Source organism: Morus notabilis, unplaced genomic scaffold (assembly GCF_000414095.1).
Source record: "Morus notabilis unplaced genomic scaffold, ASM41409v2 Scaffold265, whole genome shotgun sequence".
NCBI lineage: Eukaryota > Viridiplantae > Streptophyta > Magnoliopsida > Rosales > Moraceae > Morus > Morus notabilis.
The window spans coordinates 18828-28739 of NW_010356827.1; positions in this window are offsets into that span (position 1 = coordinate 18828).

Below are 9912 nucleotides of genomic sequence, written 5' to 3' on the forward strand. Positions count from 1 at the left end.
TATCCCCTTCAACCCTATAAAGGTCTCAGAGGGCTTTGCTCCATGGGAATTGCTTGTGCAGCGTCCGTCAGAGCACGCTGTATGATCCTCCAGAACTGCCGCCAAAATCCTACCAATTTCACCTATAAATTGTAATGACTGAAAAAATCTCAGACTTTAAATAATACAATTTATGTATTTAAGCCAAGGATTTTCCTAGAAAATACTATGTTATATTTTCTAACAGAAGGATTTATGGAATTAACATCTATATTCCTAAATTCTGTAGTAGATTTCATGCTAAGTTCATGTTTTACGATCAAGTAAATTCGATCGATAAATTCTCGCCGTACTTTAAGGCAGAAGAATTTTCAATACATATGTAGTTTGAGAATCTTAATTTCAAGAATCTCCAAGCACAACATGATGTTAGCAGCATATAACAAAAACGCTTTGACATTTTAAAAGAAGAGAAAATCCTTAATTGCCAGACAGCTAGGTTAAAGTCACAAGATAAATACTTATAGTAGAATGGTACAATGTGAGCTCAGGAGTTGACACCGTCAGAAACAATGTCATTCCCGGGATATAATGCAGAAATTTAAGTTTAGAATTTGTTTAGTCTGGAATAAATTTCAAGACTTAAAACAGTGCGAAATATTGCGCGAATACGAATTTAACGTGATATTGAAGTAGTCGGGGATTAATATTGAACTGTAAATAAGCAGTAGAAAAGGAACCGTCAGAAACTAGAATTTCCTGTCGGCTAAGTACTTCCTTACAGTCAATATAATTTTTAACAGTTTCAAAGGAAACATAGGAGAGTGGACAAAAGTACAAGGGGTAGGTAATATTTTTCTCTCTCTCCTTCTCCACTTGGCCGGCCATGCATAGTAAAATTAGAGCCAAATTTTGGCTAGTTGAGTGTGCTAGACGATTACATGGTAAGGTGTGATGGGATGGTAGTGGTTGAAGGGGAAATTATGGCATACTTGCTCCTCCTTCTCCATTTATAACCGGCCATGCACAATGAAATTGGAGCCAAACCTTGGCTAGTTAAGTGTGCTAGGAGGTTTCATGTTAAGAGGGATGTGATGGTAGTGGTTGAAGGGGAAATCATGGCATGATTGCTCCATCTCTTCTCCACCTAGAACCGCCCAAGAATGGGGGATTTGAACCAAAAGTTTGGTTGACTAATGGAGTGGAGTTGGGGTTAAATTAATGATCACAAACTTATCTATAAAAGGAACCATCATAGGATAGGTCTCATTTTTCCCTTTTCTCTTTCTCTCCACCTCAAAACCGGCCACACTCCACCCATACTCTCTCAAAAATTTTCTCTCACTCTCCTAACCCTAAGCCACTAGCAAACAATAGAAGAAGAAGAATAAGATCAAAGGATTCTAGGAAGAGTCTAGTCAAGCACTTCTCCAAGGGTATAAACTCTAAATCCTCTCTTTCTCATGTTTTAGTAAAGTTTGAAATATAGAAATATTCTTCTCAAATTTTCCTATACTCTTCTAATTCCAAGCCATTAACAAATCTTAGAGGAGTTCAAGGGTTTTCAAGAGAAAGAGTTCTTCAAGGGTAAGTTCTCAAACTCTTCTCCATTATTTTCTAGCCAACTTTAAGCTTGAATTTATGGATGTAATTTGTGATTCTTGAGGAGATGAGTTGTAATAAGGGTGTGTGAGTTTTATGTTGGTTTTGTGAGTTTTGATGTTAGTTTGATTAAGCATTATGTGGTATGTTTATACTTGGTTAAAGTTTGCTTATTTTGGATTGGAGGAAAAATTTTCCAGCTACCCTATAGCGGGATTTTTTTCAGTGTTTCTAACTTTGAACTTATAGTTCTCGATGTTTTGAACGTTTTCTATGACTATGAGAAAACCCAACTTTAACTCTAAAAGTAAGTTTGAAGCCATTTTGTAAAAACGGACAGGCTGTCCAACACAGTTTCAAAAAAAATTGCTACAGCATTCCTATAGCATTTTTAAAAGATTGTTATAGTATTTCTATAGCGTTTTAAAAAGAATGCTACAACATTTTTAAAATGCTGCAGCATTCTAGGTAAACAAAAAAACAACAACAGCCACTGTTTTCAGCCAAACGAGGCCTTTAGAGGCTGAATTTTAGTTTTCTCCAAAAACAATAATTTTAGATCTCGACGAGACGAAGAATTGACACAAACAACAGATTTTTGAAATCCGACCCTAAGATGTAGTCAAACGTAGATTTCAGAAACTATACAGTTTTAACAAAACAAACTAACACAGTGCTGGTTTTTAACAAAAAATTATCAAAGAACCCGATGTGTGATTTCAGCAAAATACTATGGTATTAAACCTCATTTTAACAAAAGTATTCGAAAAGAAAGTCTTCAAGAAAAATACTTTCTTTTAAAGAATTTAATGGTTTATCGAGCAAATCATCCCGACGGGCCAACAAGCCCAATACGATAGGACCTTAGGATTCTGAAGATTGGATGTGGGTCCAACGCTCGCATTCATTCAAGAGATCCTGTTTGAGTTTAAATTTCAATGGCCTAAGTGTTACAATGATGTGAATAAGTTCTAGGCCGAATTGGACCTTAATAGCATAATAAGTCCCAAGAGGTAAATTATGGAGAATAAGTTACTAGATTGGGTAATTGATTTTTAACTTAGACATAAGTATGTGTCACGCCCCCAAAACGGGGTTAGTGACGTGGAGGCATGTTTAGAAGCTTAAACCTGTTTAAGAGAGTGATTAGCAAATAATGTTGCAAACATTATAATATATATATATATATATATATTTTTCAAATTCAAAACATCGAGGTATTTCCAAACAAGCCCATGCATTCAAGAGAAATTTAATTTCAAGAACGGTGGTGAAATTTCTAACCAAACCAGTTTAAAACCACGTCCCTGGTATCATGTCAGGAATTCCCATAAGTGTTTAGCATACATGAATATAAACAAGAGTAAATGTGACATCAACTACAGTCTAACAATATTTAAGTTTACAATCCATAATCTTTTATACATTTCTTGAGATAAGGGATAAGAGGAAATACAACTCTTCGCTAGCCTGAAACAAGTCCACGTCGTCGGTAGTAGCTACCTACTCCGCACTACTTCTGGCGTCGCCTGGAGGGATTTAATACATTTAAAAACGGGAAAAGGTGAGCGAAAGGCCCAGTAGGATATAATTTCATAAAGCATTTAAAATAAAGGTACTCACGGTCCAAAAATATACACCTGGAACCGATCATCCTTTTTGAAAAAAAAAGAAAAGAAATACTCACATAATAGAATATGTTTGTATAATGAAAGTGTGCAGCTCATCATACCACTAAACAAGAAGTGGCAAAATGTATGTCTAGTAAAAAGTGCAGAGCCATAATTCCACTAAACAAGAAGTGGATCCGTACGGGTTTCGGGACCTGCCCCCAAGGATACGATTCTCACATCCTGATCTCTGAGACCACCATGCATTGTATCATTCTTTAAAATATTTCATTTTAAGAAATGATACGCTTTGAAATCTCATTTCCAAAATCATTGAAAAACTTAATAGCATTCTCATGCTATTTCTTTAAAATCATTTTCTTTAAACATGTTTTGTTCTAAAACATTTTCATTGGCCAAAATAATTTAAAATGAGGCTAACAAGGATATGGACAAGAATATCCTACCTCTCGGATCTCAAACCTGGGCTACCCTTCAGTTCTCCTAGCCTCCGCTTTCCTTAAAGCCTTAATACTTGACCTTCTCCACTAGCTTTATCACAAAAGCAATATCTTAGGAAGTATTTCTCATTCTTAAAACGAATTAAGTTCAATCATGTTTAATTGTTTCCTATTAGTGTGCCTTGACTCAAATCCAAGTTTCACAATGATTTTATAATTCAGTTTGGGGGTTCTTTAAAAATTAGAATCCAATCCATAGGTTTGGTTTTCCTATTTAATTTCAGTTTAAAAACAAGTTTCTAAAGAAATTTCGGCAGCATCCCAGCATAAATAAGAAAAATGTCAAACCTGCAATTCAAGTCCAATTTCAATATATATTCTCCAGAATCCATCAAAATCAGTTTCTAATCAATTAAACAAGTCCAATAACTAAAAACCCCCAAATTTCATTCAATTCCAACAATAACTATTCAAACTCAAACCCTAACTCAAAATTATTCAAATCTAACTAAAATCAAACTTTCTCAAGCTTAAAATTTAAATCAAAGAGTGGGTTTCAAAGGGTTTTACCTCAAATCAGTTGCTCGAGCTTTGTCTCCCTCAATTTCTCCGTTTTTTATTTTTTTTTTTTGGTGATTCTCGGCCAAACTGCCGAGAAAGAGAGAGAGAGGGAGAGAGAAATCCAGAGAGAGAGCAAGGGAGAGAGAGAGAACGCCGGCGGAAGGAAGCCTGGAGAAGAAGGTGGCCGGTAGTGGAAGAAAATAGAGAGAGAGAGAGAGAGAGAGAGGGGGGGGGGGGGGGGGGCGCTGGAAGAACCATAGAAGAAGAAGAAGAAAAAAAAAGAAAAAGAGGGAGAGTGGGCTGGGCGCACGGGAAAGGAAAGGGGGAAAAGAAAAAAAGAAAAGAAAAAAAAAGAAAAAGAAAAGAAAAGGAAAAAGAAAAATGGAAAAAAAGAAAATGTATTAAAATTTAAGTGTGTTTTCCAAAAATTTTTGGGGTGAAATTATAAATACTGAAAGTAATTTAAAGTCCATTGATTAATTGTGAAAATTAAATTAGGCATACTAATAATCCACAGTTTAGCATAATTAAACATGTTTAATTCTAGAGGGCGTTACATTCTACCCCCCTTAAGAAATTTCATCCCTGAAATTGAAATTTACCTCACAATATGAACAGATACGGATATCGTTCATGCATCGTCGTTTCTAATTCCCACGTTGCTTCTTCAATGCCATGGTGCTGTCACAACACCTTCACTAACGGTATCGCACGTTGACGTAGGCTTTTCATCTTCCGGTCAAGAATCTGTATGGACACTTCCTCGTAAGTCGTGTCATACTGGATCGGCACGTCATACCATTGCACAATGGCTTCTGGATCAGGTTGACACTTTTGAAGCATTGAAACATGGAACACATTGTGCACGTGAGACAATTCCGGAGGAAGATCAAGGCGGTAAGCAACGACACCGACTCGTTGTGTGATCTGAAACGGTCTAATGTACCTTGGCGTAAGTTTTCCCTTCACACCAAAGCGAGTAACCCCTTTGCACGGAGAAACTCTTAACAAGACAAAATCGCCCTCTAAGAACTCTAAGGGTCTATGCCTCCTGTCAGCATAACTCTTCTGACGACTCTGAGCCGTTAACAGTCGTTCTCGGATCACGGCTATCTTTTCATTATTCTCCAGGATAACAACCGGCCCAAGGGTTAGACGATCTTCTGACTCAAGCTAACAAACTGGCGATCTACAAGGTCTGCCATACAACGCTTCGAATGGGGCCATCCCAATGCTACTCTGATAACTGTTGTTGTAAGCGAACTCAGCTAAATGAAGATACTTCTTCCAGTTTCCACCAAAATCTAGAATGCAAGTACGAAGCATGTCCTCCAAAATCTGAATAACTCTATCAGATTGTCCGTCGTTCTGAGGATGAAATGCGGTGCTGAAATTCAGTTCGGTTCCCATGGCTTCTTGGAAACTTCTCTAATATCTAGCGTTAAAACGAGTGTCACGATCTGATGTGATAGACAACGGAACTCCGTGAAGTCTGACAACGTGCTCCAGATACAACTATGCTAGAACTTTCCTGGACTAAGTCGCACGAAAGGAAATGAAGTGCGGGGACTTCGTTAACCTATCCACAACGACCCATATGGCATCATGCCAATGTTCAGTCCTCGGAAATCCCATTAGAAAATCCATCGTAATGTGTTCCCACTTCCATCCAGGAATAGGAAGAGGCTGCAGTTCTCCAGCAGGTTTCTGATCTTCAGCCTTGAGTCGAAGACAAGTCGCACATTCTGATACGTATTGGCGAACATCCTTCTTCATACATCTCCACCAATATTGCCTTTTGAGGTCTTGATACATCTTGGTACTCCCAGGGTGAATAGCGAACCTCGATTTGTGGGCCTCGTGAAGGATTGTCTTCTTTATCTCATCCACTTGAGGAACGGCAAGGCGATTCCTGAAGTAAAGCGTTCCATCTTCCCGAATATTCCATTCGTCCAGTTTTTCTCCATTCCGAACTCGAGTCCAAACTCCTTGAAGATGCGAATCCTGCCATTGGTTCTGCTTGACTTGCTGTATAAGAATTGGCGTTGAAACCAAGTTGTACACCATAGCTTGGTTAGAATCCTCATAATACTGAAGATCATAATCACCTACAATTTCACTCTGTTTCCAATCTTCCAATGCCAAAGATGCTAGGATTCTTGGAGTCTTTCTGCTGAGAGCGTCTGCTACTACGTTGACTTTTCCAGGATGATACTGCAAGGTGAAGTCATAATCCTCCATGTATTCCATCCACCTTCTTTGTCTCAAATTTAAGTCCTTTTGAGTGAACAAATCTTTCAAACTCTTATGATCAGAGAAGATCTGGAATTTTACTCCATAGAGGTAGCATCTCCATATATTAAGAGCAAAAATCACTGCTGCTAACTCTAGATCATGCGTGGGGTAGTTCTGTTCATGTGGCTTCAGTTGACGAGATGCATAGGCCACAACATGTCCATTTTACATCAGAATACACCCAAGTCCTCGTCTTGATGCATCAGAATACACCTCGTACGGCTCATCGCTATTAGGAATCGTCAGAATCGGCGCACTGGTTAGCCTAGTCCTCAGTTCTTGGAATGCATGTTCACAATCGGCATCCCATTCAAACCTGACTTCCTTTTTAATCAACCGAGTCATTGGAGCAGCAATAATTGAGAAATCCTTTACAAATCGTCGATAATACCCCGCAAGTTCTAGGAAGCTTCGAATTTCGGCTACGTTCTTCGGTCGTTCCCATTGTAGCACCGTTTCAATCTTTGAAGGATCCACTGAAATTCCTTGTCCAGATATAACATGTCCAAGGAACTTGACTTCTGTCAACCAGAAATCACATTTCTCCTTCTTTGCATAAAGCTGGTGTTCTCGAAGAGTCTGGAGAACGATCCTCAAATGTTGCTCATGCTCTTCCCAAGTCTTTGAATAAACCATGATGTCATCAATGAAGACTATCACAAACTGGTCTAAATACAGGCGGAAGACTCAATTCATCAAGTCCATAAAAGCGGCAGGAGCATTCGTTAATCCAAAAGGCATTACTAAGAACTCATAATGCCCATAGCGAGTTCTGAAAGCTATTTTTGGAATATCATCTTCCCTAATCTTCAACTGATGATACCCGGATCTCAAGTCAATTTTTGAGTAATATCGTGATCCTCCCAGTTGATCGAACAACTCATCAATCATCAGCAATGGGTACTTATTCTTCACGGTAACCCTATTCAATTGTCAGTAGTCTATGCACAACCGAAGGGATCCGTCGTGCTTTTTCACAAACAATACAGGTGCACCCCACGGGGAAGTGTTGTTTCTAATGAATCCCTTTTCTGCCAACTCTCCAAGCTGTTTCCTTAGCTCTTTCATCTCCGCAGGCGCCATTCGATACAGAGCAATAGAAATTGGAGCCGTTTTCGGAAGTAAGTTGATGCAAAACTCGATCTCCCGGTTAGGCGGTAAACCAAGTAACTCATCAGGGAATGCATCCGCATATTCATCGACCACGGGGACCTCAACATTCTCCCCGATGATACCGGATTCACCCTCTAAAGTCGAAAGGAATGAGAAACAAGCTAAATCCCGCCGTCCTTCGACACTATGCCTCAGTAGTCGTTCTTCAGTAATTGGGTTAACACCTCCCTGATACGTTGCTATCGTGCCAGAACCGGTAGTCAAGGTAACTCTCATACGGTGGCAATCAACAATCGCCCCATATCTTGACAACCAATCCATTCTAAGCACCACATCAAACTGATTCATGGGAAGGATTATCAAATCTGCCTTTAATTTCTCACTTCCAATCGTGATCACACACGACCTACATATACTAGTTACCTCCACACGTCCCAATGGAGAACTTATTAAAGTCTCTAAGTCATCGGGTTTCAAACTCAAAATTTTCACAAAAGTAGTGGAAACAAAAGAGTGTGTAACACCAGTGTCGAACAAAACTCGTGCAAAAGAATGTGAGATAGGTATCATACCCTCGACGACTGGGTTTCCGGCATGAGCTCCAGAACTTCCCCCGGCCATGGTATGCATCTACCCCGGTGCTTTCCTTTTTCCTCTCTCATTGTTGTTAGGTCTCTGGTTTCCAGGCCTATACTGTTGCTGCGGTGGGGTAGACTGTACTGATACGGAAGCCTATGGCCGGAAATAAGAGTAGTTCGGCGGACGGAAGATCGGTACAGGAGGAATTGGCATCTGTGCAGGCAACTGGGGCTGATAGAAAGGCGTGAACTGTGGAAGTCTATCTTGACTAGGAGCAATACCCCTTTGATTTTGTGGTGATTACTGGGTCTGTTGGTTCACCTGTTGGCCCCTGATAGGACAGTTCCTCTTGATATACCTGGCTCCCCACAATGGTGGCACTTGAAGCTATAGGGTCCCTCTTTCCACTTTTCGAAGAGCCATTGCTACCACTAGGCACTCCCCCACTACCTTGCCCTTGATCACGGCCTTTTCTGTTATTCCTTTGAGGTCCTCCTAAAGTTTTCCCTAAAGCTGCTCGATCCTAGAGGAAGGCGATGTGCTCTTCTTCAACAGAGATGGCTGCTGCAACCAGGTCACTGTAGACTCGATGCCTTAAAGCTACCACTGATTTCCGGATCACACCCTTAAGACCTTTCTCGAACTTTAGGCACTTCATGCGCTCTGATTCAATCAAGGAATGAGCAAAACGAGACAGTTCATTGAACCTAGCTTCGTATTCCCTCACTGTCATTTCCCCTTGCTGTAGGCCCATGAATTCCATGGCCTTTTCATCTCGATAACATTGGGGAAAGAATTTCTCATTAAAGAGCGCTTCGAATTGTTTCCAAGTCATCCCATCTACATCATGCATTCGCCGGATATGCTTCCACCACGCACCTGCAGGACCTTCAAACTTAAAAGCTGCAAACTCCACCCAATACTCATCCGGTACTCCCATGGTACTTAGATGTTTAGACACCGATTCGAACCAATACTCAGCTTCCTGGGGTCCACCCGCACTAGTGAATGTAGGAATTGAACTACGCCTGTGTTGGTCGCCCGAATCGAATCCGGGCGCGGAAGCGCGGTGGTACGGGGAAGAGGTGGATCGTGTATAACAAAAATTTTCATAAAACTTTTGAGATACTCTATAGATTATATTAATTTATGCACGAATTAATTAATCTCATTAACTTATATATATCAAGAACTCAATCAGCAAAAATGCCTGGAAGCCGACTCGGATGATAACTTGAGTTCTTTGACCACGAACAGTCCTTGCTCCAATCTTTGTGTTTAGAAAACCAATGTCTTCCACGTCAATTCCTAGAATCCATGAAGACGTGTGTGTGGGCACACATGAGACAAAACGGGTTACAATAAACACTCGAATTTCCACAAACACCATCGCATGCACGATGTGGAATTTTTAGAGAAAAAATTTTTCCTTCCTTTTTTTCTCTTGAGAATTTCGGCCAGCCTTAACCTTTAGGGCTGAAAAATTGTTTCCAAAATTTCTATAGAGAAATTTCGGCTACCTCTAAAATTAGGGCAAAAAACCATTCCGAAAATTGTCTCAAAAATAGTATTTATAGAGTAGAAGTCAAACTTCTAGAAAGAATCCAATCTCTATCTCCAATTTGAATTTCGAACCAAAATTCTCCTCTATCCCTTATCCCTTGTGGCCGGCCATGCTAGGGATTCCCATCCCTGTGTGTGGCGCCAATACT